The sequence below is a fragment of the Cricetulus griseus genome (genome assembly GCF_003668045.3).
Source record: "Cricetulus griseus strain 17A/GY chromosome 1 unlocalized genomic scaffold, alternate assembly CriGri-PICRH-1.0 chr1_1, whole genome shotgun sequence".
Taxonomy (NCBI): domain Eukaryota; kingdom Metazoa; phylum Chordata; class Mammalia; order Rodentia; family Cricetidae; genus Cricetulus; species Cricetulus griseus.
The window spans coordinates 120459645-120484396 of NW_023276807.1; positions in this window are offsets into that span (position 1 = coordinate 120459645).

A 24752-nucleotide genomic window follows, 5' to 3' on the forward strand; every position below is an offset into this window, starting at 1 on the left:
GCATCAGGGCAGACAAATCAGGGGAACCGAAGACTGAATCCAAAAATAGATCTCAGCATATATCATAATTTAATATGTGACAAAGGCAGTATTTCAATTCTGTGAGAGGATGGTTTATTTAATAAATAGTGCCGGTGTGACTGGTTATTCATCTAGAACAAAATGAACTTGGATCTCCATTTCACAAGTCTAAAAATGAATTCCTGAATGAATTAAAAACTTAAGTGTAAGCAATAAGCCTTAGAAAAACATTTAGGTAGTTACACGGAATGTAGGGGAGAGAGAACACATTCTAGAAACTAAAATCAGAAACTTAGGAAATGTGAAATGTATGATAACAAAATTTAAAATGTTTAAATGGCAAAAGACACCAAAACAAATCATGTCAAAACTTGTTTAAGAAAGCATGTGGAACACAGATAACACATAAAGGGTAAATATTTCTCCCACACAGCAAATTCATAGAAACTGATAAGGAAAAGATAAAGCTTTCCATTTTTTAAAGGGGCAAAATGTGCCGACAGAGAATTCACAGACTAACAAATCCAAGTGACTAATAAACACGTTAAAGGTCTTTAAACTCACCAGCATCTTAGGTATTGTAAATTAGGGTAATAATGAGATGTCTAGCCAGGTGTGGCAGCATAGGCCTATAATCTCACACTCAGAAGGTAGAGGCGGGAAGAACAAGGCCATCCTCAACTACATGGTGAGTTTGAGGTCATCCAGGGCTACATGAGACCCTGCCTAAAAACACAAAATAAAAATATCCTTACTAATTATGCTGCGTTAATTTACATCCACAGACTGAAAACTTTCAAAAGACTATAACTGCTGCAATCTCACTCATTGTTTGTGAAACTGTGAACTGTTACTGCCTTTTCAAAGAAAATAGCCTATTAATGTCTATTAAAATAAAGAATACATATAACCTTTGACCTGGTGATTCAACCCCTGGGCATGTAGAAATAATTAACAACAAACCAATATGGAAGGCTTTATGCAAAGTTATAGTAACAAAAAATTCAAAACCAAGTGAACACATCCATTAGGGAGGTGTTTAATAAATCCCTATTTTGCTGAATTTCCAGACTGGCTGAATGGTATCCCTGCTTCACAAAATCCTGGGTTTTGACTTTCAAGGTGGCATTAGAACTCTTGGGAACTAGGATTCTCACAAGTGTTGAGGGAGAATGTCAATCCACACTCTTATGGTGCCTGGAGGTAGACTGATCTACACTGTGCTTGTGTTTGTTTGTATGCAGACTCCTATCGGTTTGTGATTACATGAGCTTAAGGACATTGTAAGGCATGGACTCCTTGGGGGTTATCAGCAGCTCTGCTGAACAGGGATAAGATTTGTGTAGAGGCTGAAATGAGGATGGTGGAAGACGACACTGATGGAAAATTTGCTGAGAATTTCAGAGTTTTAAAAAACTCTGTATGTGGATTACTGTATCCATATCTTAATGTGTTTATTTTTCACTTTTCTTGTTTCTGTGAGCAAAAATACCTGACAAGAAGCAACTTAAGGAAGGGTTTGTTTAGACTCACACTTTGGGATAGGGGCTTCTATGGCAGGGAAGCCATTACTGCAGAAACAGCTTTCAGCTGTGATGATGACAGGAGCTCAAAGCTGCTAGTTCACATCTGGGGAGAGCACAAAGCAGAGAGGAGACAGGAAGGGGGATGAACTATAATCTTTAAGACCTCTCTGGGAGGCCCACTTCCTTCTCAATGGTCCACTACTTCCACAAATAGTATTACTAGCTGGAGACCAAATGTTCAAACACTTGCACCTGTAGAAGAGACTTTGTATCCAGACCACAATAATATGTTTAAACATTGTGTGTGTATACTTCATGTGCATATACATAGCATAATATACATTATATCAATGGAACAAAGTGACATTAATAATACCTAAGTATTTTGGGGGATGTGATTGATACGCTATTAAATTTTAAAATATGTGATGATTTTTTTTGTCAAAGCAAAGTATATGCAAGAGGGTCTACAGAGCTGACCTATATAAATGCATATACTACTGAGCCATGTAAAAGATAGGAAGGGACAAATGCCAGGTTGTTAACATCTTTGGTTCTTCAAGGCAATCCAGGCTTAAACTTCACAGTTTCATGCAATGAACTCTCTACTAGGCCTCCATTCAGGGACACCCCTGACACATGCCTGGCCTCAGTGGCTTTATTCCATAACTCCTTTTTTCCATCCTTAATTTGAAAGCCAGAACCACATGGCCGAAGCTGCCAAGTTCTGCTGCTTGCTGGGGCTGGAATATGGCCCCCTCATTCAATTCTGTCTTTACCAGTTTCCTGTCTTTCATTTCCTAAGCTTGGCTGTCCTGGAACTTTCTCTGTAGACTAGCCTGGTCTGGAACTCAGAGATCTGCCAGCCTCTGACTTCCCAGTGCTGGGATTAAAGGTGTGCCCTACCACACCCATCTCCAAGTTCTTCTTCAGTACTTTTTCACAAGTTAGAAATTTACATGGATGGGATCTTGCCCTGAGGTTACTACTCTCTTTATTTCATTTCTTTGTGTGTGTGTGTGGGGGCAGTGGGGGTGTTTGTTTTGTTTTGTGTTTTGAGATAGGGTTTCTCTGTATAGCCCTGGTTGTCCTGGAATTAGCTCTATAGACCATGCTGGACTTAAATTTACAGAGATCCACCTGCCTCTGCCTTCCAAGTGCTGAGATTAAAGGTGTGTGCCACCACCATTTGGCTTTATTTCATTTCTTAATCTGTTTATCTCCTAAAATATAGGATTTAGATCCATTCACTTCCTGTTGCCCTTTTTCTCCTCAAATATTTTTGTTGCTCAGCTTGCTCTTTTCATTATAAACCTTCTTTATGGTTACCACTAATATCCATATGACAGAGTCTATACTAGGCTGTTTTGAGATTTCTTCTGCCAATGGAATGAATTAAAAAAATTCTTCACTTTAGCCTCAGGCAGACTCTTTGGGTAAGGACATAAGGCAGCTAATTCCTTTACCAAAACATCACAAGAATGATTTCTAGGCAACATAGTAAAATTCTCCTCTGAAACCTCTTGAGCCAGGTCCTGACATTTCAAATCATTATCAGCACCATTGTCTTCCATGCTCCTATTAGTATGCCCACTAAGCATGTCCACTGCTTTCCTAACCCAACGAACTAAAGTCCATATTACTGCAAACAAACCATGGTCAGGCCTATCACTGCAATACCCCAGTACCTGGTACCAACTTCTGTCCTAGTTAGGGTTTCTATTGCTGTGAACAGACACCATGACCACAGCAACTCCTATGAAAAAAACATTTAATTGGGGTGGCCTGCTTATGGTTTCGGACGTTCATTCAGTCCATTATCTTCATGAAAGGAAGCATGGAGGCATGCAGGCAGACATAGTGCTGGAGCTGAGAGTGCTACATCTTGATCAGAAGACACTTGGAAATTGACTGACTATCATACTGAATGAAGCTTGAAAAAAAGACCTCAAAGCCCACACAACAATTGTAGGGAGCTGCAGAATACCGCACCCAAAAGATGGCGCCGGTTTCCGCCCTCCGCCAGCCCGACAGCGAGTGCTCTCTGTGGTAAACAACTCCAAATTTGGTAAAGGTCATGTATCCTCTTAATTCTGCTTGGAGACAACCTATCCTGGCCCGCCACGTAGGGTTAGGTGATTGGTAGATGTAGACTATATCAGGCCCCGTCTCCCTCGACCCGGGGCCGCCGCCATTATATACTGTAAAAGCAAAGAGGTTCCCGATTAAACTGTGTCGACGAAGATTCCTCGGTGTGGCGTCGTTCTTGCTGGTCAAGGGTGGACGCCGCAAACAATGACAAATTTCCTTCAACAAGGCCACACCTTCTAGTAGTGCCACTCCCTTTGGGGGCCATTTTCTTTCAAACCACCACACTTGTTGAATCAGTCTGAATGCTTTCTAATTTGAAATAATAAATAAAAATATATTCTTTCACCAAAGGACATAGTAGTTTCAACTCTTTATAAGAGTCTTCATTTTCCCCCCTCCCTAAATAGTTTCTTGGTCCCTCCAGCCTCCTCTTTTTAAGTCAAGAATGAGGTTTTATCACATTTTTTTTGGCATCTCCCAAGACAGTCATCCAGTTGCTCTCCTTTCTTAACTGTTATCCTGTTCCTTACATGTGCTCTCCTATGTGGTTGCCTTATCCAGTCTCAGACCTTTAAGTATTAGCAATCCCCAAGTCTGGATCTCTCCTCCTGGCTCTTCTGGCTCCCAACACTGGCTTCCTTACTATTGACAGCTGTATTTGAACATCTATTTGAACCAAACTCAGTAGGACCTGCAATAGGACTTTAGATCAACAGCTTTCCCTGTCTTCTGATTTTCTCCAAACCTTACATGGCTTCAGAGGGGTTCTATTGCCAATCAGGGCAACTCCAATTATTGAGTTTGTGAGGCCAGACATTTTCTTGGGAAATTCTGTTCCTTCTACTTTAAAAAAATATTCTTTGTTTGCTTGTTTTGTTTTGTTTTTTGAGACAAGGTTTCCCTGTGTAACAGCTCTGGCTGTCCTGGAATTTGCTCTGTAGACCACGATGGCCTGGAACTCACAGAGATCCACCTGCCTCTGCCTCTGGAGTGCTGGGATTAAAGGAGTGTACCATCACTACCGACTGGCCAAAAAGTATTCTTAACAGGCCACTTTTATCACTGACCTTCCCCCACCATCTTTTAGTTAATATTTCTATTGCTGAGAAGAAACACCATGACCAAAAACCAAGTTGGGGAGTAAAGGGTTTATTAGGCTTATACTTCCATATTGCTATTCATTATTGAAGGAAGTCAGGGCAGGAACTCAAGCAGGACTTGATCCTGGAGGCAGGAGCTGATGATGTAAAGGCCATGAAGGGGTGCTACTTACTGGCTTGCTCCCTGTGGCTTGCTCAGCCTGCTTTCTTATAGAACACAGGACCATCAGCCCAGGGATGACAACACCCACCATGGGCTGGGCCCTCCCCCATTGATCACTAATTGAGAAAATGCTTTACAGCTGGATGTCAGGGTGATGAGATCTCTCAGATCTCAGTTGAGGCTCTTCCCTCTGATGACTCTAGCTTGTATCAAATCGACACACAAAACCAGCCAGCACATACCTTGACCAGCGAAACTACCCTCCTTCCCTGGATCACTGGTTTCCTTGTGTTTATTCTTGACCCTCTTATAGTTAGTTCTCAACAGAGTCAACCTTGAGTATGTATTAGGTGCCATCCCTCCTTCACTTAGGACTCAGAACTCTCTCTCCTCTCTCCCATACTTCCTGTTCTTGCCTTTATTACTGTTAAGATCATCCCCAAAGTCAAAACCGGAATATCTTCACATTTTCAATCCCTGTGACCATCAGCCTCAGCCCTTCAGTTCTCCTAAGTCATTCTTCCAGGCCACTGTGGCCTCTCTGCAGTTCTTCCAACCTGCTAGGAATCTTTTCACCCACCCCTGTGGATTACTTTCTCCTTTTCTCAGAATGCTCATTCCCCAGAATGGTGCTCCAGGGAACTCTCTTCAATCCTCCCAGAAACCTGACTTCAGCACCCACTCGCCCATCCTGCCACAAGCCTCTCTGGCATTAGGTACTTGTGCATTTTCCATATCCCTCACCCTTTTCTGATAAACCAAAATGTTTCTTTGTGTTTTTTTTTTTCCCTTTAGGTGAAGTCTAATGTAAAATAAGATGGTCTTATACCTGCTATGAAGAACTGTTCTGCCCCCCAAGTGCTGGGATTACAGGTGTGAGATATGTGACACTAAATTTTTCTTTTGTTGTTTATATAAGAAAGCTCAGAGAGGCCTGGCATGATGTTTTAAGCCTTTAATCCCTGTACTTGGGAACCAGAGGTAGGCAGATCTCTGTGAATTCCAAGTCAACCTAGTCTACAGAGTAAGATCTAGGACAAACAGGGCTGCATAGTGAGACTGTCTCTACACACACACACACACACACACACACACACACACACACACAGAGAGAGAGAGAGAGAGAGAGAGAGAGAAAGAGAGAGAGAGAGAGAGAGAGATGATAGTAGAGGCAAGCAAGTCATTCTAATCATTGATTTTATTATTCAGATGTCTGGAACATGAAAGGTACTTAAGGTTTGGGGAGATGGCTCAGCCATACAAGCATGAGGACCTGAGTTGTGTCCCTAGAACTCACACAACAAAACCTCGGCTTGGTGACACATTGTTTTGCAATGCTGGGAAGACAGACAGATTCCTGGAGCTCGCTGTCGAGCCAGCCTAGTGTGTTTGTTAAGTTTTGCATTAGTGAGAGACCCTATCACACACACACACACACAAAACCCAAGATAGACAGGGGCTGGAGAGATTGCTCAATGGTTAGAAGCACTTGCTGCTCTTCCAGAGGGCCTGGCTTCAATTCTCAGTACCTACTTGGTGGTTTAACTTCAGTTCTGGGGACACTGATGCCCCTCTCCTGGCCTCTGCGGACACCAGGCACTGCATGAAGCCCACAGACAAAACACCCATATACATAAGACAAATAATATATACACTTTTAAAAAAGAGAAGGGGCTGCAAGACCGTGGTGCTCTATGGTGAAGAGCATTTGCTGCTTTTCCAAAGGACCCTGGTTCAATTCCCAGCACCACCTGGCAGCTCATAACTGTTTGTAATTCTAGTTCTAGGGGATTCTATGTCCACTTTTGTCCTCTTAAGGTAGTGCTTGTACACGGTGCAGACATACATATAGACTAAACACCCATACATGTAAAAATTAAATAAATAAACCAAAATTCCAAGATAGACAGTACTTAAGGAATGACTGCTAAGTTTTCATCCGTCTTCCATATGTAGACATACAACTCCCCCTGCCTCAATAACAATAAAAGAATGAGTTAGTGCATCGCATTAGCTCTACACATGGAACTCTGAGCTAAACCAGTCCTCCTGAGTGTTTTAATTTTTCATTTGTTATTTCACTATATTATGCACCACACACACACACACAGAGGTAAGGGAGTTGATTCTCACCTTCCACCATGTTTGTCCCTGTGAATGAAATCAGATGTCACCTGGTGCCCTTTCCTGCTTAGCCATCTCACTGGCCCCACTCCTATGTGCTTTAAGTGGTTTTTTGTAAGATGCTTTCTGCTCTTGACTTTAAATCCTGGTGCTTTCTCTCTCCTAAGAATTATTCCATGTTTGCAGCTCTCTGTTGAAGCTTTCTGTTGTTTTCCCTTCACTGTGGCAGACAGATTCTCCCCAAAAGTAACTCTTTGGCACTTTCCTAGGATTTGGCAGTTGCAAGTCTCTCTTGCCCATCACTCAACCTTTTATCTTGGCCTCAGAAAGTCAAGTGCTTGTTCATGGGAGTCAGTTGTCCTCAAATCTGCATAAATCTGGCGAATTGAAGTTCCTGCACTTTTGGCCTTGGTGACCACCCTTCCTTTTACAAGGTAGTTTTGTGCAGCCTGCCTGAGCTGCCAGCCACCCACTCTCTCTACGCACAGCTGCAGTCCATTAAATATACCCTCACCCATATTAACCAAGATATTATGAAGTATGCTTCAGATGCAGAGAGGAAATGAATGGCACAAATGTGAGATAATAAAAATGTGTTTCTAATGCCTGACACTATGTTTCCTTCTTACTAATCGGCTCAATCGTGAAATCAAAGATAGTCACCCAGTCCTTAGGGAACTCATTGAAAATCTCAGGCAGCTGAAAACCTTTTTAATCTCCTTTTACCATGGCTCTAGTAGTCAAATTAAAGACGTTTCTAAATTCAAATATCCACTTCACGCCTGTTTTCAAAATCGCTAAAAGACCAGCTTTTGACCATTGACGTCTATGCTGAGAGTTGAGCATATGTTAAATTATTTTTATCTAACTAACCTTAGCATAGCATTTCCTTTCCACATAGTATTTCTCAGCCACAGGAAAACATGCTTTAAAAAATTCTCTCCTTTCAATAAATGAGATTTTCAATGCTTCTGGTTGTTTGATATAATTCTGTGACATGTTGGATTTGAGGGACAAACTGCCCTCTGTTCACTCATTTGTCCAAGGCCAAATACGAACTAGTAAAGATCACAAAGTCACACAGTCACCCAAATTGGGATTATCTATCTATTTCATTTTTATTTAATGTATATGTGTGTTCTGCCTGCATCTGTGTCTGTGTACTACATACAGGCCTGTGCCTTCTGAGAGCAGACATCAGATCCCCTGCAAGTGGAGTTACAGACTGAAGTGAGCCACCATGTGGGTGCTGGGAATTGAACCTAGAAGCTGTGAAAAGCAGCCAGTGCTATTAGTCACTGAACCATATCTAGCCTCTAGCTTTCTTATTTCCTTTCTTCTCTCTCTCTCTCTCTCTGTGTGTGTGTGTGTGTGTGTGTGTGTGTGTGTGTGTGTGTAACCCAAGGCCTCGTGCATACTGGCTAAATGCTCTGTCGTTGAGCTTCCTCTTAGTCAGTCTATTATTGTTATTATTATGCACTGAGTCAGCAGCTCTCTTAGTTGACTAGACCACTTTTGAACTTTCCTGTAGCTCAGAAGGCCCAAAGCTTTCAACCCTTCTCCCTCAGTCTTGGACTCAGAGTACAGACCTGTGCCAACAGGCCTAGCTCAGAACTTTTAGTCATTTTTTTCTTAAATAAGCACATATGTTGGGCAGTGGTAGCGCATGCCTTTGATCCCAGCACTCAGGAGGCAGAGGCAGGTGGATCTCTGTGAGTTTGAGGCCAACCTGGTCTACAAAGCAAGTTTCAGGACAGGCTCCAAATATACACAGAGAAACCCTGTCTTGAAAATATATTAGGTTATATGTTTATACCATATACCAGTATGCATAGCATATATAAGGTTATATGTATATAAAATCTTATGTGTGTGTGTGTGTAAATGTAGATGTATACACGCAATGGGGTACATGTAGAGGTCAGATGACAACTTTCAGAATTGGTTGTCTTCTTCCACCTTATTTTTAGGTAGGATTGCTTTTATTGTTTGTTTTACATTTAAAAACATTTTATTTCTATTTTTAATTATGGGTATGTGTGGGTATGTGCTGTAAGTGCAGGTGCCCTTGGAGGCTGGAAGAGGGGATCAATAGATCCCCTGGAACTGGAGTTATAACCAATTACAAACTGCCCAATGTGGGTACTAGGAACTGAACTCAGGTCCTCTTCAAGACCAGTATGTGCTCTTAACCACTGAGCCATCTCTCTAGCCCTCCTCATGTTGTTTTGCCACAATGAGTACTCTAGTCAGACCTGCAAACTTTGGGCAATTCTCTTGTCTTTACTGTAGGAGTGCTATCCCTCTGTAAGAGTGCTTAGATTGCAGACACATTGCCATCACATTTGACTTTGTATATGGGTTCTGGGAATTGAATTCAGGTTCACAGGTTTCCATCCATTAAACAATCACACAATCCCAGAAATTCTTTATTATTATTAATTATTTTAATGTCTCTTATTCATTATTATTGTGAGGGTGGGGGCCATGGCACATATGTGGAAGCCATAGCACAGCTTTGTCAAGTCAGTTCTCTCTATATGTGGGGTCTTGGACTGGACCTCAGCTCATCAGGCATTCATGGCTAATGCTTCTTCTTGTCCATCCATCATGCCAGACAACTGAAATTGTAATTTTTAAGAAACTCATTGCACTTTGATTACTGATGTCAAGCTATGCTGGGAAGAGATCCTGAGTTCTCCGCAGAGTGGGGACATGACTTGAGAACACAGGACAGGACTGACTAGTTTCTCCAGATCTCCATGCTTGGCAATAGACCCATGGCCTGAGCTGAGTCCTGCCTTCTTCTGTTACTTATTGCTGCAGGATACTCCAAAGAATTCCTTCTCTCTGTAGGAGTGCTCAGATTACAGCTAGGAGTATCGACAAGATACTCCAAAGAACTCCTTCTACCTCAGTTCTAAACTGTTCATAGAGCATTGGCATATATCATTAAGAATAGATGTGTGAGGTAGAGCCCATCTTTGTTTGGAGTTTATCCCATTAGTCTAATACTACCATCATAAGTAAGTTCTTCCTTATGCTCATTGAAACCTTTTTGAATATTTATTCTTCACACTTTCCCTCTTCATCCAAATGAGGGGATGTGGATGATTATTGCTCATTTCTTCTGTATTATTTTCAGGGACAATGTAAAAGTTCTCTCTTTAATCCATTCTAATTTCACTTTTATTTGTGAAAAAGAGAAACCTATTTTTCATTCCTTGTCATGTTTTGGATGCTGTTCAGAAATTCCACGTGACTGTTAAAATGTGGCCAAAATGAGAGTCTATTGACAAGATCTTTGTAGAGATGGTAGCTTTTGAAAGATCAAAACAATGGGAGAAATTAAACAGGAAGTGACAAATTTAACTGTAAAATTTTGTGCTTCTGTGCTATAGAAATTAATAGCCCTAGCTGGAAAAGTATTTGCATTATGTAGCACAGCTAAGGCTCGTGTGTGTGTGTGTGTGTGTGTGTGTGTGTGTGTGTGTGTGTGTGTGTGTGTGTGTTGCATTTTTAATTAAAACAATCTTTTTGGACGCATCAAGTCTTCAGTAGGTCTTATTGGTAATTATTTCTTTTCCCCAAAATCTAGTTAAAAACAGGTCTCTGTTTGGGAAGCCCCCCCCCAATAAACCCTTAGCAATGTAAGCTCTTCTCCAAACTCTGTGACCCTATCTATATTTATAACATGGTCCATTGCCTTGTATAGGAGTCACTTGGGTTCGGAATTGTCTTTCAGCTACATCCCCTCTCAGAAATAGTCATCTTAGAAGATGGAGTGCAAGAACTATGCTTCAGCATCATTCTTTTTGCATTGTCTAGCTTCTGGGCACTCCAATGCACATGCCTTTAATCCCAACACTGGGGAGGCAGAGGCATCCAGATCTCTGTCCAGCTTGGTCTACACAGTGGATTCCAGGCCAGCCAGTCTCAAAATAATAAATAAAAATTTTAAAAATGCTCTTCCAGAGGACACAGATTACATTTCCAGCACCTACATGGCAACTTACAACTGTCTGTAATTCCAGTTCTAGGGGATCAGGTTCCCTCTTCTGGCCTTTTAAGCATCAAATACACACACACACACACACACACACACACACACACACACACAGCTAAGTGGCTGTCTTAGTTAGGGTTTCTATTGCTATAAAGAGACACCATGACTATGACAACTCTTATAAAGGAAAACATTTAATTGGGACTGGCTTACAGTTTCAGAGGTTTAGTCCATTATCATCATGGTGTCATGCAGGCAGACATGATGCAGGGGAAGGAGTTGAGAGTTCTACATCTTGATCCTCAGGCAGCAGAAGTAACTGTGTGGCACATTGTGCATAGCTTGAGCAAAAGAGACCTTAAAGCCCACCCCACAGTGACACACTTCCTCCAACAAGGCTACACCTACTCTAACAAAACCATAGCTCCTAGAACTGCTACTCCCTATGGGGGCCATTTTCTTTCAAACTTTGTGAGTGGCTAATATACTCATGAAGAGGTAATCCTTGGACCATATTCTAAACCATACTCAGTAACCATTGTGTCCCTGGCCATTTCTTCAACAGACGTGTCTTTTAAGAACTGTGGCAGTGGGCTGGTTGAAGAGTACTAGTTGTTTTTCCAGAAGAACTGGGTTGCGTTGGGTTTTCAGCACTCAAATAGCGGCTCACAATCACCTATAACACCAATTACAGAGGATCTGGTGACTTCTTGTCTCCATGGGTGTTGCATTCAAGTGGTTCCACCAAAATACAAGATTTAAATTAAATCTTTTTTTTCCCTCCAAGAAAGGGTTTCTCTGTAGCCTTGGTTGTCCTGGAATACCTCTGTAGAACAGGGTGGCCTCAAATTCAGAGATCTGCCTGCCTCTGCCTCCCAAGTGCTGGAATCAAATGCTTACACTATCACTACTTGACTTAAAATTGGAATAAATACATCTTATAAAAAAAGAGAGCCAGGCAGTGGTGGCACATGCCTTAATCCATATGCCACTTGGGAGGCAGAGACAGGAGGATCTCTATGAGTTTGAGACCACCTGTCAACTTAACAGCTTTTAAGATCACCTAGGGGGACACTTCTCTGTCTATAATGATGCTTCCAGATAAGATTAACTGAGGTGTGAAGACACACCCTGAATATGGGCAGTATCATTCCATGGACTGGGGGCCTAGACTGTATACAAAAGAGAAGGCCAGTCAGATGTCTGTATTAATCTCTCTCTGCTTCCTGACTGCAGGCCATGTGACCAGCTGCTGCATCTCCTGCATCTATGGCCACTCTTGATGCTTGCCTTCCCCACCAGCAAGGATGGAGCCCTTAAACTGTGAGCCCAAATAAAACATTCTCCTTGAAGTTACTCTGTCAGTTCTTTTGTCCCAACAAGAGAAAAAGTAACTGTTAAAAAGGGCAACCATGCCACGGTGTCAGCTCATTCGATGGTTGACATCACCGCTCATATACACTAGTGAATGCACCCCTAACCACAGATCTCTCCCCATCCTCCAGGTTTGGCTATCTCCCAATCTCTCACACCAGCAGACCTTCTCATCCTTTGCTTCCCATTCTCCTACTCATACACTCATTGGTCCTTCAAAACTGATGGATGACCAGCTTGGCCCTTGTAAATTTGGTTTCCTCTGGAATTTTTCCCCCTCCATTCCTAGTGTCTTACTTCATGGTCTGTTGCTGTGGTAAAACTGACCAAACAGAATTTAGGGGAGGAAGGGATTTGCTTCAACTTACAGATCACAGCCCATCATCAAGAGAAGTCAGGGCAGAAGCTCAAGGCAGGAGTTTGGAGGCAGGAACTGAAGCAGAGAACATGAACAAATGCTGCTTACTGGCTTGCTCTCCATTGCTTGCTCAATTTGCTTTCTTTCTTTTTTCTTTTCTTTTTTCTTTTTTTGTTTTTTTTTAGATAGAGTTTCTCTGTGGCTTTGGAGGCCGCCCAGGAACTAGCTCTTGTAGACCAGGCTAGTCTCAAACTCACATAGATCCACCTGCCTCTGCCTCCCGAGTGCTGGGTGGCATGTGCCACCACTGCCCGGCATCAATCTGCTTTCTTATGTGACCTAAGAAAACCTGCCCATAGGTGGTACCACCCATAGTGGGCTGGGCCCTCCCCCATCAATTATTAATCAAGAAAATACTCGTAGACAGGCCTACATGTCAATCTGATAGAGGCAATTCTTCAATTGGTGACTCTAGTTTATGTCAAGTTGATAAAAAATGACCAGTACATCCCTTCTCGTGTAACCAGTACATCCCATCAAATTAAAGCCCAATTCTTTAATGCTCTTTCATTCTGGATTCCAGAAACATCCACCACCACTTCATTTTGGAGGTGGGGGCACAGATGCAAATATCTGAGATTCTTTTTTTTTTTTTTTTTTTTTTTTTTTTAAACTTCCAGCAAGGTCCTCATCTAGCACGAGGAGACCTCAAATCCATCCCCGGCTTATGTCTTTTCTATCATTTCCAATATCTTTCAACTTTGATTTCTCTCAGTTACCCTGCTCCTCTCCCCACTACTGTCTGCTCTACTGAGGAGCTTCTTACACTTTTTTTGAATCAGTATTTACACACACACACACACACACACACACACACACACACACACACACACCCCTCCCTACTTGAATCTTTCCAGAGAGCTGATTGTGAAACCAGTGGGAAGTCTGCAAGCTTCAGGAGGATCATTTGAAAGTGGTCACCAGCTGGAATATTTACTTATTGTATAAGCCGCCACCCCCCTCCCCGGTGCCAGCACTGGCTCTTAAATACCTACCCACCTACCACTGCCCACTCCTTTATGATTTTATTTTCTCTCTTGCCTTCTGCAACCTGTCTAAATTTAATCCAGGAATCACCATTTCTATGTAGCACAGGCTCACAGAGCATTTGCATTTGAAGATATAAAATGCTTAAGAGCAGATGGCATCACCTCCCAAAGCCTTAGTCTCCTGTCTGTACTGTGGTGATAACATGTTCCTATTTGGCTAAGGTGGGATTCAAAGAGGACACTCACACACGCTCATGCACACACCCCTGCACTCGGCATAATCCTTGCTGGCTCATGTTGCTGGTGTTCTCCTTTTATTCACCCAGCCTTGGATTATTTAACTGTCAACTGACTTTGTGGAGCTGTCATCCTCATCAGTAAAGTGTGCTTTGAGTGAAGAAATGGTTTTAATTGGAAAGTAGGGGCGGGATAACTCATAACAATTTGTCCTCACTTGTGCATCCCTATGTGAAAAGCAGGTATGTGAAAAGCAGGTCTGTTTTGCACGGTCAGATCCTGAGAAGTTTGGGAGGATTCTAAATGGAGTTATCCATGTTGGCTGTCCTCTTGGACAGTTTCTATTCTGGACTTCCCACCTAGTGTTGGGGTCTATTCAACTTTGCCTTAGTTTTGTGGAAACAGTTTGGCAACATTTTTCCTAGGTCACCATGAATAGCCTAGCCAAGGCACAGGGGGTGTCCCTATTCCCTCTTCTTCTTAATTTGAAATGAGGCCTTCCATGACATCCAACATCTGATTTGGGGAAAGGCTGTGAACTTGTTTTTTTTTTGTTTTTTTTTTTTTTTTTTTTTTTTTTTTTGGTGGGATTTGAATTGCTTTTGCATAGTATAACCAGCAGCACAGCTGACAGAAACACCCTGGCTCACAGTTTCAAAGAGCTTTCAATCTGTGGGGTGAGGAAGGCACAGGTCAGAGGTGGCCCTGTCTGTGGCAGTGGGAGAAGAGAGTATCTGTTCCCACAGCCACAGATCAAGGAGCAGACAGAGTAGCACCTGACACAGGGTCTGGGATAACTTTCTAAAGCCTGTCCCTAACTGCAGGCTCAATGAGTGGCCCTGACAGAGTAGGATGCCTGACCTCTGAACTCTTTTGCCCCATGTGTGCATAGATACCACACACATTAAGCAAGAGAACAAACAGCATAAAGGGCTTTTGCTATTTTTTTTGAGGTTGTCTGACTTTGGGAGGTATTAAGGTCTCTTTTTGTTGTGTTTGCTTCTCCAAGGCTCCCATGAAAGAGTTAATTTTCAAGTTGGGTGCGTTGAGGTACAACTCACATGCAGCAACATTTATCTATTTTAGTATCAGCTTTAACAAACATATGTGTCAACACAGTCCATATACAGAACATCTGTAAGCCTTCCTCAAGTTTCTCAGGACTCTGTATAGCCAGCCAGGTTCTCTAGCCCTGGCTTTGACAACCACTGACATGCTTCCTGTAGACTGATTTTTCTTTGGCCCTCAGCTCATAAAAAACAACATGGAGACTTATTATTAATTATAAAAGCTTGGCCTATAGCCTCGGCTTGTCCCACTAGCTCTCATAATTTAAATTAACCCATTTATATTAGTCTATGTTTTGCCTCATGGATTTTTACCTCTCTTCCATCTTGCACCTCCTGCTTCCTCTCCATGTCCTCTGGCATTTCTCCCATGTCTAGATTCATCTTCTCTTCTTCTCCCTGAAAGTCCTGCCTAACCTCTTCCTGTCTAGCTATTGGCCATTCAGGTCTTTATTAAACCAATCAGAAGGCACCTTGGCAAAGACACATCTTCACAGTATACAAAAAGATTATTCCACAACAGCTTCCCATCCCTAGAAAGTGCCTTTTCCAGAGGAGTTGCATGGTGACATCATATAACATGTATCCTTTTGAGTCTGCCTTCTTTTGCTTAAATTAAGACATTTGAGACATACCCACACTGTGTTTGTGTTAACTCAGAGCACCTAAATAACCATATTCTAGGTTCGTGGTTCTCAACCTTCCTAATGCTGCAACCCTACAACACAGTTTCTCATTTTGTGGTGACACCCCAACCATAAAATTATTTTCATTGCTACTTCATAATTGTAATTTGCTACTGTTATGAATTGTAATGTAAACATCTAATATGCAGGGTATATGATATGCAACTCCCAAAGGGCTTGAGAACCACTTTTCTAGATCATGACACATTACGTATATAATGGCATGACAGCATAGTCTTTGTAAAGCCATAGTGTCTCATACTTGTGATGAAGGTGAGGGAAACATACCACAGCCCTGCCATTCATAAGACAGTCTAGCACGCAGTTACCCACAGTGCAGAATCCTTGCTAATGACAAGAAACAACTGGATGACTGGGTTGTATATCTACTATACTTTTTGTTTTGATACCTAAATGGATGGGGGTCTCATTACATGAGCTGAGGCTGGCCTTAAACTCATCATGTAGCATAAGTTGGCCTTCAAAATTTTAACCCTCCCACCTTAGCTATGTGGGTTTCATGCACATTTTGCCATTGTTTTAAGGTGTGTTTCTTCTACTTATAAAAGAAAAGGCTGACTGTGATACAGTATGCCAACAGATGAGTAGTGGACTCATGAGTCTTGTCTTAGCTGTCTCTCTCCATGGCCTTCAGAGGCTGTATGGAGTGATTAACCTGTGCCATCCATATTTGTATAAAGATACTTTTTTAAAGATTTATTTATTTATTTTTATTTGATGTGTGCTGGTGTTTTGCCTGTATGTATTCTGTGTGAAGGTGTTGGCTCTCTTGGAACTGAATTTATAGACAGTTGTGAGCTGTCATATGGGTGCTGGGAATTGAACCCTGGTTCTTGGGAAGAACAGTCAGTGCTCTGAACCACTGAGCAATCTCTCCATCCCATAAAAATACTTTGTATTGTTGGCACGATGGCAAAACTTTCTAGAATGTGTTTCTCAGAATGTATCCTCATCATTAAGGGATTAGTTTGTGCTTTCTGTTGCTAAATACTATTCCAGTGTGGGAAAGCACCATGGATTGTTTAGTCATTCACCAGTTACAGGGTGTTAGGATTGCTTCTAGTTAAGAGCAATCATGAGCAAAGTTCCTACACATACCTACATACAAAGTTTTATATAAACTAAGGTTTTTGTTTCCTTGGGTAAATTCTATGGATCGTTTTCTTTGCTTCCCCAACTCTTGAGGCTCCCATGTAGGTTATCATCCTCAAACTCACCAATATGGGGGCCTATGTATTATTTTCCCAGTATTCACTGCGGCACATGAGTTCCAGATCCAGGCAGTAGTGTTCTTTGGGTCTTATGACAACTGATGTGTCCTCAAATGGACATAGGAGCAAATGGAGAAATGGTGATAGACCAAGGGAGAAGTGAGGAATGTGCAGGCAACAGGGAAGGGACAGGGCTTCTGTGTCAGGTGGTGTGATTAAAGCCTTCTTAATTAGCAGCCCAGCTGCCTATAAAAATTGAATGCTTTGCTTTCAAGCTGGAATGGTGACTCACCGAGTTATGATTTGCTGCAATCCACACTCGCCATTTGTGCCTATGCGCTGCTACTCTGCAGCTGATATCTGGACTCAAGTGAGATGATTAGAAGGTCTCTCTGGTCATCAGAGACTTCTATTAATAATTCGACTTAAATATCAACCCTAGCAGGCTTGCTATGACATATGCTAACACATTCTATCCTCATGGTCACCTCAGAGCTAGCACTGGTTTTTCCCATTTTGAAGATTTTGCAGGATCTGAGGCACAGAGGTAAGATGGCTAGCTAGCAAGAGTCAGAGCTGGAACCTAAACAGCCCATCTGACTTCTAAACCTGATCCTCAACCACCAGACTACCCCACTTTATACTCTCACCACTGTGACCCACATGCCTGGCACCTTTTCTTTGACTTTCTTACCAGTTCCTCCTCCCCTCCTCTTCATCTTCTCCATGTTTGTGTGTTTGTTTGTTGTCTGTTTTATTAACTTGCTTTGAACTTGAAGTTGCCTTTAAATATGCTATATAGCAGAGGCTGACACTGAACTCTGGGATCTTCCTGCCTCCATCACCCAAGTGCTGGGATTAAAGGTATGGACCACCATGCCCCGCAAGGGCACTTATTATTATCCATTGTTCACAGATGAGGGACTAAAGACTCAGAGAAATGAAGGAGCTAGGTCAAGGTCTCCATGCTTTCAGATCCTGGATGGGAATGAATCCTGAATGCACGTGCTCCCCCCACCTCTCCCTACCACTAATAAAAATCACTTGCTTTTCCTTGGACTTGACCTAAGTGGAGAGGCTGTCGAAGACATGAAATGAAGATGAATTTGCCCGAATCTCTGTTAACCTTGCTGCCTGAGTGTTTCTAAGGGGAGCTGGCTCCACGCAGCTGTCTACCCCAGAGAGGATTTCTGTGGGGACCAGGAGGGACATTGTGAAAACAGTTTTGTTTTTACCTTTTCTCAAACAATAAATTCCCCTAGGAAAGTTCAGAAAGAACAAAAATAAATACTTGTTAAGAGCAGATTTACAATAGATGTCCTTTGCATTCGTTTGGCTCACATTCTCTTAATAGGCCGCTTATTCTGGGCACCACACTTGCTCTAATTAGTTTTTGCATCATATGGCGGTTAGCCTCCTGAGAGAAAGGGAGACGGAAAGCCGGAGCCACAGTTAGGCTATAAAACAGCCGGAACAGCCCTTCACTGCCCTGACCATGTTTCTGCCTGGCACAGAAGAAGCCTGGCCCTGTTCTAGTCCATCTTGCTTGCTCACAAATGCCCCGATACAGGGGATGTTTGCTGTCCATCATCAGCTCTATCAGTACTGTACATCGACTTTCTGCTAGCTCTGGGCTCAGCGGTCTTGGACGCTTGCTATCTCTAGCCCCTGCTGCAGGCTTTATGTAGCTGTCCATCTTCTTGCTGAATTATGAGCTCCTGAATATAGGGAAATAGATCATCCAGGATGAATGGAATCAGGTTTCCCATCACCCAGGAGCTGCTACTTATGTAGGAGAACCTGACAGATGTATAAACAATCAGACTCCAGGGCATGCTCTGACCGTGCCATAGTGACAACAATAACAAGAAACATTTAAGGAGGGTGGATAGTGGTCTTGGCACAGGGACCAGCCCTGCTCATTTATATGCTTTAGTCTGCAGTGAAAGTGTTTCTGTATTGGTTATGCATTATACTAAGGTTGGGTAATAGCCATAAAAGCTCAGCAGCCAGCATTTCTTTTTGCTCCCTCGTTCGTGATAGGCTGGACTCGCCGGCTTCCAGGGTAGCTGGCTGTTGGCTGAGGCATCTCAGCGGGATCTCTAGGGTGCTGGGGACTGGCTGTGCTGGAAAGGTCTCTGGCCAAAACAATTTACTTCTGTCTTAGAATTGGGCCTCCTGCAGCGCGTTAGCTCCGACTGTCCTCCTGGCAGGGGCGGGGCCAAGAAAGCCAATAGAAGCCATATTCGAACCTCTGGGGGCTGAGGTATACTGATCCGGCACACCCATTTCTGATGCATTTGCATTTTGGCCAAGGAAAGTTTCCAAGGGGAGCCCAGACTGAGGGAATGCAGAGACAGATTTTGATTCTTGAAGGGATTGGGAGGGGAGGGAGGGAGTTCCAAGACTTTCGCTGTGAAGGGTATGGATTCCAGAAGGATTAGAAATTGCAGCCACTTCTTAGAACTTGTGTGGGCTCGATTACTATCCCTGTTCTGCCGATGATAGAATCAAGACCCAGGGGCACACAGAAAATAATGACAATACAGACGAAAGGGGTATAGCATTACCAACAAAGGGAAGATGGATTCTTTTACAAGATTTGAACCCCATTTTAGCTTAGAGATGAGCTTGCACTGCAGTACTGCTGCAGAGGCCAAGCTGCCTTGTCCCAAAAGGTACTGTGGGCCACCTCTAAAATCACTGATGCAACTGACAGTTCCCATGTGCTGTCATCTTCCCCCAAAGGATTCTGCTCTTCTGCTCGAGGCTGTCCCTAGTGCCAGGATGCACTCCTTGCACTAACAACCTTCAAACATCAGATGTAGTGCCCCCATAGGAGCCCCCAGCTAAGGTGGTACAGGTGCTGCTGACTCATTGCCCCAGCTTTTCCATTGCAAGGTGTGGCAGTTCCATAACACATCTTGCAAATTTCCTTGGACCATGCACAAAGGAACTGAGTGCACAGATCACTCTCAGGAGCAACTGCTCGTTAACGTCATGCATCACTCTTTATTGTCTTGTCATTCAGCTAAACAGCCTACATTCAAGCCCTCGTCTTGGGTCTGTCTCTATATGAGTCAAACTATGGCCGGGCCATGGTGGCACATGCCTTTAATGCCAGCACTTGGGAGGCAGAGGCAGGCAGATGTCTGTGAGTCGAGGCCAGCCTGGTCTACAGAGTGAGTTCCAGGACAGTCAAGGCTACACAGAGAAACCCTGGCTTGAAAAAAAGAAGTCAAACTATGAACCCTAGAGTATGGATAAGCTAGTGGTCAAGCAGAAGAAGGCTAGTAAGGTGTTCATGGTAGAAGAATTTTTTTTTGGACATTTTGAAGTTTGTTTCTAAATTTACTTTGTGCGGATAACACTATGCAGGTGTGATAATACTTCCTGTTAAGTTTGAATTTCGTTCCACAGGCTTTCAGCCACAGCATTCCTCATGTTAATACCTAGAGTCAGCCTGATAACAGATATTTATCTCAGATCTTGGAAAAGGTTTAAATCACTGAGATTTTAGAGCAAGTGGAAAGTATTAATCCATTTTCTGTTGCTATAACAAAATAGTCAAAGCTAGTACTTTATAAAGAAAAGAGGCTTATTTGGCCAAGTTTAAGTGACCCAGTCAAACTAGATTCTCTTAAGACCACTGGTTGGGTTTCAACATACAGATTTTGCCATGGTAAAAAGGAGACAGAAAAGGGCTATTCCTGTTCATTCATATATATATATTATATATATATATATATATATATATATATATATATAATCAATCTATGTTTGAGGGAGAAAATTGGGTGTCCCATGAGAAGTCCATTAAATCCCTCTTAAAGGTAGCATTCTTAATGACCCAGTCACCTCTTACTAGATTCCACCTTTTTTTTTTTTTTTAAAAAGAGAGTTGTCGTATTACTTTTGAATATGTGTATGTGTGTGTAGTGTTTTTTTTTTTTTCTTTTTTCTTTACTCTTTACTCTTTGGGAGCCTGCCACCCAGCTCCCAAATAAATACATGGAGACTTTTCCTACTTCTGAATGCCTAGCCTTAGTTTGGCTTATTTCTGGCTAGCTTTATTAACTTACATTAACCCATTTCTCTTCTTCTATGTTTTGCCTCTGGGCTTTTGCCTTTCTCTATTCTATATACCTTTCTTTCCTCCGTACTCCATGGCTGGTTGGCTGGTCCCCAATATCCTCCTTTCCTCCTTTTCTTGCTCCTCATTTCTTCCTCTTCTCTTTTTCTCCTTCTGTTTATTCTCTCTGCCTGGAAGACCCACCTATCTTTCCTCTGCCTAGCTATTGACCGTTCAGCTCTTTATTAGATCAATCAGGTGTTTTAGACAAAGTAACACAGATTTACGGAGTTAAATAAATGAAACATAAAAGGATGCAACTCATCTTTGCATCATTAAACCAATATTCCACAGCATAAACAAATATAACACATCTTAGACTAATATTCTATAGCATGTGTGTGCTTACCACATGTCCAGAAGAGATGGTCAGATCTCCTGGAGCTGGAGTTACAGGTGAGCCATCTGATGTAGATGATGGGAACTGAACTCCAGAGCTCTTAACCATTGAACCATCTCTAGCTCTAGATCACCTCTTCTCATATCACCACATTGAGGATAATTCTCCAATGTGTGAAAGTGTAGGGAACAACTGCACCCAATTGGTAGCAGTGAGTGATTTTGAACTTAGCAAACTATATACATCCCAACTTAAAATTGAATGTCTATGCTCGTTAATTTTCATTTTCAATTGATGCAACCTCGAGTCATCTGAGAAGAAGAAGTCACAATTGGAAATTGCTTCAATTGGTGGCCATGTCTGTGACTGTCATCATTAACGACTGATGTGGGAAGCCCAGCCCACTGTGGGTAGCACTATACTTAGGCAGGAAAGCCTGAGCTATATAAGAAAGCTAGCATGAATGTGAGGCAGAGAGCAAGCCAGCAAGTAGGATTCCCTCCATGGTTCCTGTCTCCTAGTCCATACCCAGACTTTCCTCAGTGATGGATTTTGACCTGGATGTGTAAGCCAAATAAACTCTTTCCTCTCCAAGTTGCTTTTGGTCATGGTGTTTATCACAGCAACAGAAAAGCAAACTAGAACAACATTCCTATTTTAAAAGTCAATTGACCTTTCTTACTTAGCCATTTCTATCTTCTCCATGTGTCTATTTTTTTTCCCCCTTTTTGGTTCTTACCTTTTCTATTTGGGTTGCCATATCCCAACTTGAACTCTTCATCCATATATTTCCCAATTCACCCTTTCAACCTGATCAAAATCCTGATCAAAGTAAACTATCTCCTTCTGCAAATGTGCAAATGAGTCATAGCCAACATATGCCTCCTGTGAAAGGGGATGGAGCCCGGATACAAGAGGCAGAATGTCAGAGGGTCCAGGCAACTGGTGACCCTGGGAGAGGGAATGAAATAAACATGGTAAAACTTTAGAATGACCTGCTCCCCAAAACATCACCCTATAGCCTCCAATTCTTTGCTTTGTTCTTGCTGGCCCTGCAAGCTTTTTAGTTCTCAACAATTCTCTATTAAAATGCAAATACCTACTGGGAGTTGTTAAGCCTTATCTGCTAATGGTTGACTGTGAAATGAACACAAGATCCTGCTTTAATAGAGCACAGGACAGCAGAGGGACAGGGCCATAGTGTGGAAGATTCGGGAAGGAGAGAAAGTATTTATGGAAGGGTCATTTTCTGGTCTGTCTTCTATTTTGGTCCAAGTGAACTTTGCTCACCATTATCCACAGCCACCTCCTTTGCCTTCTCAAGAGCAGTGGATTTAAAATGCTTGGTTCATTTCTCCTTGACCTGAACATCCATTGAATTAAGGAGGGATGCTGGCACAGCTCTGCTTTGCCTAAATTAGGCAGAGTAAGAGCAATGCGAGGAAATAGCTATAACACCCCCTCTCTGTTCTAAATTTAGCTGTACTTGATTGCATGAGTCCCCTGGTACACATGTGGCCTTGGTGGCCCAGTGAGTCACAGCAAAGCCTGCATGTGGACAAGAAGTTGGGTGAGCTTCCTCTAAGGCAGGAAATAAGCCATCATCCTGATGGAGGACTTCCATGGGTGTCCAAGAGGCACCAAAAGGGTATCGCTACAGACTGACCAATCCATCCTAACTCCCTGGAAAAACTACAAAGCCATTGCCTTACTTCCACAGGAAAGGACAACTGAGTTCCAGCCTCCTGGTGGGAGCAGATCTCCATCACCTGTGGCTCTGATCACACACCTTTCTCTCCTGCAGGAGTCCAGACTGCTTCACTGCGGAGTACATATTCAAAGAGCTTCTAGAATGAATGTACCCAAAAAGAATTGGTAGCAAGGCAGAACCACTCCAGAGCAGGATTAAATCAGCCTAGTCCTTGATACTCTCCCCATCCTCCCCCAGAGTTGGCTTCTTCAGATACTGAACTGAAGGTCAGAAAAGCAGCAGCTTGCTTGCTCTGAAGCAGGGTTCTTGGGCTGCCTGGTATAAAGCATTAACCCTTTAGTTTCTGGGGCATCAGGCTCTCCAGGGTGGTGTACAAAGGAGATGGCTTAGCAAAGGCCCCTCAACAGGGCTCTCCTGAGCCTACTCACCTGCTGGCATGGAAGTATCCTAGTTTTGCTGTTAACCTCACCACTGCCCTAGAATATCCAGTGAGCCCTGTCCTAGGCCCTCAGCTTCAACTCTAGAGCTCTGAAGAAGCTAGGAAAGCTCTTCTGGTAAGGTACTGAGCACTGCTCTCTCTCTCTCTCTCTCTCTCTCTCTCTCTCTCTCTCCCTCTCTGTGTGTGTGTGTGAGATATACATATATATCTTCAAGTAGTCTTCTTGTGACATTGAAACAACAATTTTCTGTTTCTTCCATTTATTCCTTAGACTGTTACCACCATTAAAAGAAAATATTTTCCCTTCTTTCAGTTACCCCCACATACCCTTCAGTCAGGAACAGTACACAGCTGTGATCTCAGGCCACTGACAACACAGATTGGGAGGATTCAGAATTCAAGGCCATCCTAGGTTACATATTAAGTATGGAGCCAGTCTGGGCTACATAGTAAGAATTTGTCTTCAAAAATTAAAATAAAGACTATTAGGGAAAAAAGTAAAACAAAACCAGACAACACCAGTCTGTACACCATCAGCTTCCAACGCTTGGCAGGAAAAGCAGTGGCTTGTGGTTTGCCCTGGTGGAGGATGGGCAGGGTGAGCCCACTCACTAGACAGCTCTCAGGATTTAGTTCAGCTTCCCCAGTCTCCATTCAAGCATCATGGTTCTTGGTGTCTTGCAGGACAGGGAACTGACTCACAGGGTCTACACAGGTAGTCATGGACCTTCTGAGGGAGGGAGAGAGGAGGGGAGGGGAAGAGGAGGGGAGGAGGCGCCAAGCAGATGCGAGCTATTTGCAGTTCATCAGAAATCCTAATGGAAATTATAGATTAACAGAGTACTCTTGTGAGCAACTGAGAATTTTAACCGGTTTAGAGGAAAACAGTAGAGCTAATTGGCTCATGAAATCAATCCACTGAAGTGTCCTGAGCCTCAGGGACCACTAGCATCAGGGCCTTAAATGTCACCAGGACACTCTCTCCTCACCTGGTGATGAGGGGGGGATTTTTGCCTCCTTTCCAGGGCACTGACAGCATTTGGAGAGATTTGTGGTTAACACAACTAGGAGGAAGATGTTATTGGCATCAAGCATA